This window comes from Diceros bicornis (genome assembly GCF_020826845.1).
Source record: "Diceros bicornis minor isolate mBicDic1 chromosome 3 unlocalized genomic scaffold, mDicBic1.mat.cur SUPER_3_unloc_1, whole genome shotgun sequence".
In the NCBI taxonomy this organism is placed as follows: Eukaryota; Metazoa; Chordata; class Mammalia; order Perissodactyla; family Rhinocerotidae; genus Diceros; species Diceros bicornis.
The window spans coordinates 849,223-859,273 of record NW_026690897.1 but is presented as its reverse complement, the minus strand read 5'-3'; the positions used below and the strand labels follow the sequence as shown (position 1 = coordinate 859,273).

General features: G+C 40.9%; 1 pseudogene; it reads left to right on the top strand.

Moving 5' to 3' along the window:
• The first annotated feature begins 246 nt into the window (after positions 1–246).
• Positions 247–945, top strand: LOC131401982 (methyl-CpG-binding domain protein 3-like 2B; annotated as a pseudogene).
• Positions 946–10,051: the final 9,106 nt, after the last annotated feature.

The window sequence follows — 10,051 nt, the reverse complement described above, 5'->3', positions numbered from 1 at the left end:
ATCAGCATCATCCGGGAACACCTAGACGTGCACGTTCTTGGCCCCACCCTGGACCTACTTGGGTTGAGGTCCAGAAATCTGAATTTTAACAACCCTCCAGATGATTGTGGTGCACAGGCCAATCTGAAACACATTTCCCCAGGGAGAGAGGAGGGTGGAAGATCCAAATGAGCTGAAAATGTTCTTCATTTTATTCAAATTGCACATTTCATTTTGTTTTCAAAGGGGAAGCTCAAAAGAAATAGGATGCCCCAGACTTCAGAGAAGAAAAGATAAGTCCATTTAACTAAGACCAAGCAGAGACATCGGGAAAGGTCTGCACTTCCTACAAGACTCACCAGCTGCATTTTCCAGAGGCCTGTCACAAGGATACCTTCCCACCCTGGCAACGAAGTCAGGTATAGTCAACGGGAAGAGACCTTGCAGAAGCCCCAGCAACTCTGGGCACACAGGAGACTGCAGGGACTCCAGGCCTGCAGCAGTGAAGGAGAACTTTTAAGTACTTTCGATATCACAAATACCTTAAAAATAATTGCACCTCCTAGTCCAGGTGAATCCCTGGGCTGTGTTGGTGCTGGGTCTCTACACACCAGCCCCGAGCCCACCGCTGCACAGTCTTCAGATGGGGCAGAGATGATCCCAGGAGCGGGTATCTGTCTCTCACAGCCACTCTGCAGACAGCCGGTAACTTATGGAGACATCTGCAGACAGAGTCTGAAAGTGAAAAAAGCAAGGGTGAGGCCCTGAGGGCAGACAGGTTTGCCAGGGAGGCAGAGAGAGCAAGGAGCCAAGAAGGATGTTCTGAGACCTGATGGAAAACAGGAGAAGGTCCTGCTGAAGAAGCCGAGTGGTGTGGCCCTGGGGAAGCTGTTCCCCATGAGCAGCCCTCAGTTTCACTCCCTCATTTAATGTTACTCCTGCTTCTTCTGGACCATTATGCTTGGTTGTGTTAAAATTATACTTTCTTAAACTCTTGAGAGACAAAAATGAAGAGTAGATGGTCTTGTGGGGGAGAGGGAGGGTTTCGTGTGACAAGAAAGAAGATCTGTTTGTCCTGGTACACTGCAATTTCTGTTTACCATGATTTTTATTCACTTTTATATTAAATTCTTCCGAGGTAATTTAGCCTAAGGTATTATTTAGTATTTTTAGTATAATATTTTCTTATAATTCTTATACTCAGGAAAGGATGATACCCACTGAAAACAGCTCATTTTTTAATGTTAAATTAATTTGAGTCCATAAAAATCTTATTTTATTAAGCTTGCTTTTATATCTCATTCTAACATAAGTTCCATGTTTTTTTTTTTTTTATTTTTGCCAAATGCTAATTCAGACATGAGACATTTTTACTCACCCCCAGCGGCTTCCCCACGGGCTGGGTCCGCGGGCTCAGCGCGGCTCAGAGGCTGCACCCCCGGGGTCAGTCCCCGCGCGGACACCGGCGCCAGACTCCACGCGGCCATCACGTCCGGAGGATGCAGCCGCGGGGACACGCGCGTCCTCGTCGTGGGCGGAGGACACGCCGCTGTCCGGCCAGAGCGCCCCGCGCCGTGGGCAGCGGCGGGGCCGGGGGAGCGGGGAGGAGGGCAGCGGGGACCGGGTCCACGACCCTCCGTGGGGGCGCTCGGGGCGGCTCGGGCGCGTCGAAGGCTCCGGGCTCCACGTCCACGGCCCCATCCAGCGCGGTCGCCTTCATTCTCCGCCGTCCTCGCCTCCGCTTCCTTCTGAGGCGCCAACCGCCTGTTCTCGCTTCACCGACCACGACCTGTCAGCTCTTCCCAGCGGCCCCGGGGCTCGGCTCTCTCCGCCGCCTCTCGCCGCTTTTCGGCTGGGCTCGGCTCCCCCCGCCAAACCTCGGGTCCTTCCGCCCGACCTCGGCCGTTCCCTCACATCCTCGGCTCTTTACGCCCGTCCTCGGTTCCCTCCGCGTGTCTCCGCCGCTCCTCGGCTCAGTGGTTCCCTTCGGCTCTCTCGGCCTGGTTTCGGATGACGGTTGCTGTCTGAGGTCCTGTTGCCTTTAGCTTTGGAGGGAACTGGTGGTCCCTTGCTAGGGCTTCTGTCACCTCTACTGTTGGATGCAGATTGTGAGTATCACTTGCTGGGGCTCCATAAACTCTAATCTTGGGAGGTGCACTGGGGGATCTCTTGCAGTGGCTTCCATCATCTGTAATTTTGGGGGATTAGTTCATTGTGTTTTTAAAAGCATATTATTTGGAGAAAGTTTAGACTTACACAAAAGTTGTAAAACTATGCAGGGTTCTTTTATACAGTCAATATTCATTATATTTACTTACATTTTTTTACTGCTGATAATTATCGCTAACGTTATGTGTCTCCACATGGAATTCTTTTGTTTCAGCCTGAAGAGCTTTCTTTAGTGTTTCTTGAAGTACAGTTCCATTTTTGATGAATTCTTTCAGCTTTTGTTTTTTTAAACCCCCTTTGAAAAACATCTTTAATTAGTCTGCATTTTTGAAGAATGTTTTTCTTAGGTCTCAGAATCTTAGATGGGTAGGGTTTTTTTCTTTTTCCATGAACCACTTTAGATGTCAGATGTCATTCGTTGTTTTCTTCTTTTTTTTTTTTAAGGTGAATGCTTTATTTATTTTTGTGTGTGTGTGAGGAAGATCAGCCCTGAGCTAACATCCATGCCAATCCTCCTCTTTTTGCTGAGGAAGACTGGCCCTGGGCTAACATCTGTGCCCATCTTCCTCCACTTTATGTGGGACGGCACCACAGCATGGCTTGACAAGTGGTGCATCGGTGCGCGCCCGGGTTCCGAACCTGGGCCTCCAGCAGCGGAGCACGGGCACTTATCTGCTATGCCACGGGGCCAGCTGCTCATCGTCTTCTTGTTCTATAGTTTCTTTTGAAAAGTTATGGGTCTTATTGTTGCTCTTTTAAAAGCAATGTGTCCTTTTCCTTTGGTTGTTTTAAAGAATTGCAGTTTGTCTTTCATTGTCTACAATTGTCCATGTTTCCTCCCTTTTCTTCATAGTTATTTTGAAGTGCTTGTCTGCTAACTCCAATCTCTGCATTGTCTCTGGGTCTGCTTCTATTGATTTATATATTCATAATAGAGAAGGTTTTCCTGCTGCTCTGCATGTCTAGTAACCTTTCATTGTATGCTGGATCTTGTGCACAATACCCCGTAGAGGCTCTTAATCGTGTTACATTCCTCTAAAGATTAGGTTTTGTCAGGGCAGGCAATTGTACTACTAATGGATCACCTAGAACCTATGATGGCTGGGTTTTAGCCTCTAAAAGGACAGATTTATTTCAGTTTTTTCAAAGGGTGAAGTCCTTACTCTTAGTGTGACATTTCTAGGGTCATAATGGGAACCCAGGGTTTTTTATCAAGGTCATTCCACTCCAGATGAATCCGAAAACCAAGCTCCAACTCCTGGGATGTGTGACCTCTGAAATTTCTGCCCAATATTCAGTTTTCAGTGGTTTTTCTCTTCTAAATCTCCTAGAGTCTTTCCCTTCATATGCACAGCTTAGGTGTTATTCAGGGACCTGAAGGGGATTCTTAGGCATATTTTGTGGGCTGCCTCTTTGTGAATTTTATTTTCTCTTGGAATATGCTTCAAAGGTGTTTCAGGATCAGGTTGTATTTTACCTACCCCAGCCCTGGCATCAACCATTTCTCGAAAGAGCCCTGGTTCCTTCTTTTTCCTTTTTGTTTAGAAGAGTACTTTAGAAACCACGATTTGAGTGATAGGTGTTCTCATTGCTACTGGAGTATAATTGCTTCTAGGCCTTTTGAGCCGATAGGCCTTGGAAATATATGAATGTATACTATCCTCTACATACATACATTGTCTGTCTATGTCTGTCTGTCTGTCTGTCTGTCTATCTATCTATCTCTATCTATCTATCTATCTATCTATCTATCTATCTATCTATCTATCTACCTACCTATCTATCTATCTATCTTTCTGTCTTTCCTTCCTTCTATCAATCCATCCATCCATCCATTCATCAAAAGCATGAATTCATACTGATGCTTCCAATTTTAATCCAGCACCCAGTGTTCATTCTAGTCTTCTCTCTTCCCTTGTTTGTAACATCTTTCTTTGACAGTGAGAAACTGGCTCTCATGATCTATAATATATTAACTTAGCTGTTCAGCCCTAGTACATAAATAAAGTAGTTTAAGAATTGCTAACCCATACCCTTCTGAGAAACAAATTTATGAACTAGGCTCCAGGATTTCTGGTCAGTTCTTTTTGTATCCAGCCTTACAGTATCTGGTCTTAACACAGGTTTTCAAAGTAAATTTCATTTCCTTCTCATACCCTTCATTATGGTTATTTCATTTGTAATACAATTAGGTTCATTTTATATAGCTTCTATTCCATTTTACATTCCCTCCACTAGCTGGTGGATTAAATTTTTTTTTTTAACCTACAGTAATATCCACTCTGTTATGTACAATTCTGTGGGTTTTGGCAAATGCATAGAGTCGTGTATGCATCTACACCATCATGACTGAGCATGATACACACGTGAACACATTCATGATAGAACAATTCCATCATTCCAAAATTCTATTGTGCTGCCCCTTTGTAGTCATCCCCCTCTCTTACTCCTTATCCCAGGAAACCATTGATTAATTGTCCTTCCCTACTGTTTTGCTTTTTCTCAGATGTCATACAATGGAATCATACAATAAAATGCCTTTAGTCTCTGGCTTCTTTCACTTAGCAAAATGATTCTAATTTAAATTGAGGTATAAGTTACATGCAGTGCAACATACAGACCTAACGTAAAATTCAATGCATTCGACAAACGCATATGCCTGTGTAACCTACACTCCTATCAAGATGTAGAATACTCTCCTCATCCCATAAAGTCCCTTCATGTCCTCTCAGCCAGTCCCTACTTCTGCACCACCTCTTGCCACAACTTGCGCTTAGATGCAACTGCTATTCTGTTTTTTTTCTATCACAAATTATTTTTTACCTGTTATTGAAATTCGTACAGTATTTGCTCTGTTTGTGTGTGGCTTATTTTGGTCAGTATAATCCTACAATGAACTTTAATTAATTCATAATAAAAGATGATATATAATGTTTACTATATACCAGGGTGCCTCATAAGTGCTTTACATATATTAACTGATTGAATCCCTAATACAAGTCTACAGAGTAGGCACTCTCATTGTTCTCGTTTTACTGATGAAGAAACCTTGGCACAATAAGTTTGTCGCTGGCTTGAGGTAACCATGTCTAAAGGAGAGAACTGAGACTGGACAGAACAAGAGACTGAACTGCAGTAGGTTAAAAATGGAGACAACAGTTGATCCCATAGAGAGCATCAAGCGTGTCTCAAATTGAGGCAACGGTAGTAGGCCATTGTACCCCCCACATGAACCACTCATTGGAAATGGGCTGCCATTGGGAGTGGTCATAATTTTAGGTGTGCCACTTTCCTTTGGCCCAAGGAAATTCCCAGAGAGAGTGGCAGCACGAGCCCTTAAAACACTTCTGGCAGCTACAAGAGTGAATGACTTAGTCCCAAAAGAAGAATCTTGGAAATATATCACTGTCTCCATGATGGTCCATCACTTATGCCCCTCAGATGCACTTGCTTCTTAAAGCCAGTACACGCAGTGTTCTGGTTGGTCATGCTGACTGGGGAAACTTACAAGAGGAAGATCAGTGGGACAAATAACAGGCAGCTCTGAACAGCAGCTTTTTGGTGCTGCAATTGATACTTACCATCCCACTCCTCCTACTCTCCCATTTAGATTGACAAGCACCTCTGCTGGTCTAGGTGGTTTACCTGGAGGCATGATCCAGATGCTCATCCCTGAGGTGTCTGAGCACCTGGTCACCATGCCCTTCTCAGGATACAGCTGCTGCACTAATTTATCAACAAAATTGGGGAAAGAATATCAAAAGATATCCAGGTGGGCTACCTGAATGCCCCATGTCTTCTCTGTCCTGACTGTATAACAGAAGGCCCATGTCCTCTGGAAGAATTACCCATGCCAGAAGACATGATGGCTTCTTTCCTTGTGCTGGCATCACAGCAGTCATAACATTCAATGGGATTCATCCTTTGTCTCCTGGTAGAAGTGTCCACCCTATAGGAACCAGGACATTTATGTTGATTATCGTTTGCACTTTCCTCCCAAGAACGCCATAACCGATCTTACATGAAGAACACTTGTGGAGGCAACTATTTTAGACTACACATGGAAGTATCAATGCTTTGAGAGCACTCAGGATGTTACACTAGCTGATACAATTCCTGGGCAGAGATATAACCTTCAACCCAGTTGACTGACAGGAGTAGATTCTCAGAAACAAAAGGAATGAACAATTCTGGATATCTTCCATTTGCCCCAGCAAATCCACTTTCTCTCTTTTGCTGTACCCAGGAAGGTTAATAAAGATGATCTACATCAATGGGCTTCCTTGTCTCCTGGCTTTTGGCTGGGTTTGGCCAATGGGACATTAGCAAATGACGTAAGCAAAGGCTTGAAAAACATTTGCTCATTGTTGGTACTTATCCGTCTCTGGCTGCCCCTGGGAAACCTGTGGCCGTCAATATGTAAATGAGTCTAGATAGACTGCACATTTCCATCACTCCAAGTGACTTCAAGTCAACCATCAGATATGTGAGTAAGGTCATCCTAGACCGTCCAATCCCAGCTGAGCCACCAATAGGTCCAGATCAAAATAACTGCCCAAATAATCCACAGAATATTGAGAAAAAATAAATTATTTTTTTTATTTTAAGCCACCAAATTTTAAGACAATTTGTTATACAGCAGAAGCTCACTGATACATGATACTATTATTTAAATATGTCCTTTCATTATATGTTTAAATACCACAGATTTCTATCTTTATCCAATATTTTAGGCTGGAATAGTCCTCTCAAGATTCAGATTCTAAAAGAAAATCTGAGACCATATCATCTTTCATTGTACTTTCTCTCATCCTTCTTTTCAACCAGACATTTTTAACCGTATATATTAAGAATAACTGTACTAATTCTGAGATATTGGATATTCTCCTGTGTTGTCATCCACCACTGTTTTACACTGGGGATTTTTACTTTTAATTTTAGCCCCATAATCCATTTGGAGTGATTTACTTGTGAATAATGTTACTTTATGGCCCAGTGTTTTATTTTGAAAGTGGATATCTTATTGTCTATAAAACAACTACCGTACCATTTTGAAAGTGGTTTTAAGTATATTTATTCTGAATAATGCTTGGAAAACTGAATTCTTTGAAACACTAATTCTTTTCATTCATAAATATAGTTTGTCTCTCCGTTTAATTAGAGCCTTATGTCATTTGGTATATCTTTATAATCTTCTTTGTGTAACTTATATAACTTATAACTTCATATTGAATAGATCCAATTATTTTAAATGCTTATTTTAAATAATTCATTGCTCCAAAAGCTAGAAAAATTATTTACGTTTAAACTAGTTGTTGCTAATATAACAGTAGTTTTGATTTTTCATATAGTTATCTAGTATTGTTTCACATTACTCAACTTAATTACTAGTTCTAAATTTTATGTTATTTCCCACTAAAATATTAGATTTTTCTCTTCTTCTCTAATATTATTTACCTCTTATTCTTTCTATTCTCATTTTTCCATGACTGGGCTCTCCAGTGCCACACTGAATCACAATAATGTTTGCCAGTAGCATTTTCCTCATCTTAAGCATAGTGTAAACACCAGATAAATTCCTTGTCAGGGCAGAGCAGACATCTAAGAGAGGGAAAGTAAAAATATGAAGAGGAATCATTTCTGCCTAGGAGTCAACAGACTTCTCTCTCTTGGTTATTTGTTGCTAAGACATGACAATGTGGTCAGCTGAGAATTAGAGAATCCTACCCTAGTCTCAAGAATTAATCATGGTCAAATCTCTTAACCTCTTTAGACCTCAGTTTCTTCATCTGTAATATAAAGAGTTTGAAAAGTGTTTTTGAGTTCTAAACTTCTATGATTTCAAGGTACCCTTTACCCAGATGCACTTGGCAAAACCAGAGTGAATTTTTAGTTATCTTCTTCTCCATCAACATTATTATCCACATCATCACTTAGAGACACAGTAAGTGTCTACTTTTGCATGACACTGACCAAATTAAGTTCCATTTCAGATCACTGCTTATAAGGATAGTAAATCAATAGCTAATTGTTGAGAGAGAAATATAGTGTTGGCACCTGCTGGAACCAGCAGACCGTAGGCTAAAAGGTCTTTCTTTTGTAGTGAGACTGTGCAAACATTCCCTAATGAGACACAACACAATTCTTGTGTACTTAGCAGGATATAAAAGGGAGCTTTGAATCCATGGTTATGAGCAAATAAGAACATGAGTTTTCAAAAAGTTAACTAATGATGCCATTTGCCTGGAATGCGGCTCTTCTCTGGTGTATAAAGAGCAGATGTACTTAAGGCCATTTTCATTCCTTCAACAAATATTAACTCAAGGCCTACCACTTGCTGCAAGACAGCAGTGATCTATACTAAGAGCATTTATTCTAGTGGGGTGACACAGACTACAAACAAAAAGAGACATTTGAGGTGATCACTAAAGTTACATATGCATCAATCTTCTTTCATTTTGGACTATTTTCAACCATTTCCTCTTTTCAAGCTTCTCCAGAGCTCTAAGCATGGACTTGAAAATCTAGAAAGCATGAAACCAAAATTCCTTCTTACATCACCACTCTTTCAAAGACATAGTGTTTATCATGTGAGTGTAAGCACTTCACAGAATGTATTATATGGTTGCTATGGTTGAGATTATGAGCAGACATAAAAGATGTCTCTAATACTAGGTTCCTATGGATCAACACTATTTCATCACTTTCTTGAGAGGAAAGATGATGCTATGAAGGGAAAACAAAATATTACATGGAATTCACACTCAAAAATATGTTTCCATCCTAGTTGTGTTATTTAATGTGGGGTGACCTTGGGCAAGGCAGTTACTCCTTCAGAGACAGCAGTAATAACACCCTGAAAAGCATTCTATAAGAATTAAATGAAACAATGTATCAGAAATTGTTCTGTAAATTGCAAAGCAATTACAGCCAGATTACAGGCCAGCCAGCAAAGCAATTTACTTCATCTTATTTTTCTCCTAATAATATTTTCCTCTTCAATCTTTTTTTATGCTACACAATCTTTCTAAACTTAGTTTTATCATTTATTCAATAATAATAATATATCAAAAATGGTTGTATATTGGAAATTTCATATGATTCAACTTAATTAATAGGCGTCCACAACAGTAAGTTTTATTATAATTATAGTGAAAATTTTCATGTTGCCTTACCATGTGCAAGGCATGTTCTAGGCACCTGACATGTATTCACTCATTCAATCCTCACAACAATGTTTCGAGCAGACAATATTAACTTCCATTTTACCTACGAGGAATGTTAGAGGTTCTGTAATTGTCCAAGGTCACAGAGCTGGTACTCAGGCAGTCTAACTCCAAAATCTGTTTTAGGAATTCACTAAAGGGTGTGGACCTCTCTTACATGCTGAAAGAACCCCCCTGGTGTCTGGTTGGTGAATGGACCAGAGAGGACTAAGTGAGGAAGCACGTGGCTACTGAAATGATCCAGGCAAGCAATTCTGAACTCAGTATATAACTTAGAAAAATTTGTCACACTTTGGTGATGGATAGGATGTGGAACAAGAGGAAAAGAGAGGAGTCAAGGATAACTATCAGTATATCTGTTTTTTTTTTTTTTTGCCTGAGGAACTGCATAAATGAAAACATTTACTATGGTTTGTACACAAATATTTCATAGGGGAATTTTGTCTGCAAGAATGCAAAGAGGGGGTACATCCTTGCACTATATCTTTGAACGTAAGTGTCTAGGTAGAAACTTAACAAGGATGCCCTAAGGAAGGAGATGACAACATAATGCATCTAGAAGTAATACATCTATACCCACAGAGGAAAATAAATGCTACATATTCAATAAAAATAATTAGAATTAGGCCAGACTAATTCAAAGATGTTCAAACCCTGAACCCAAGTTCTCACCTCTC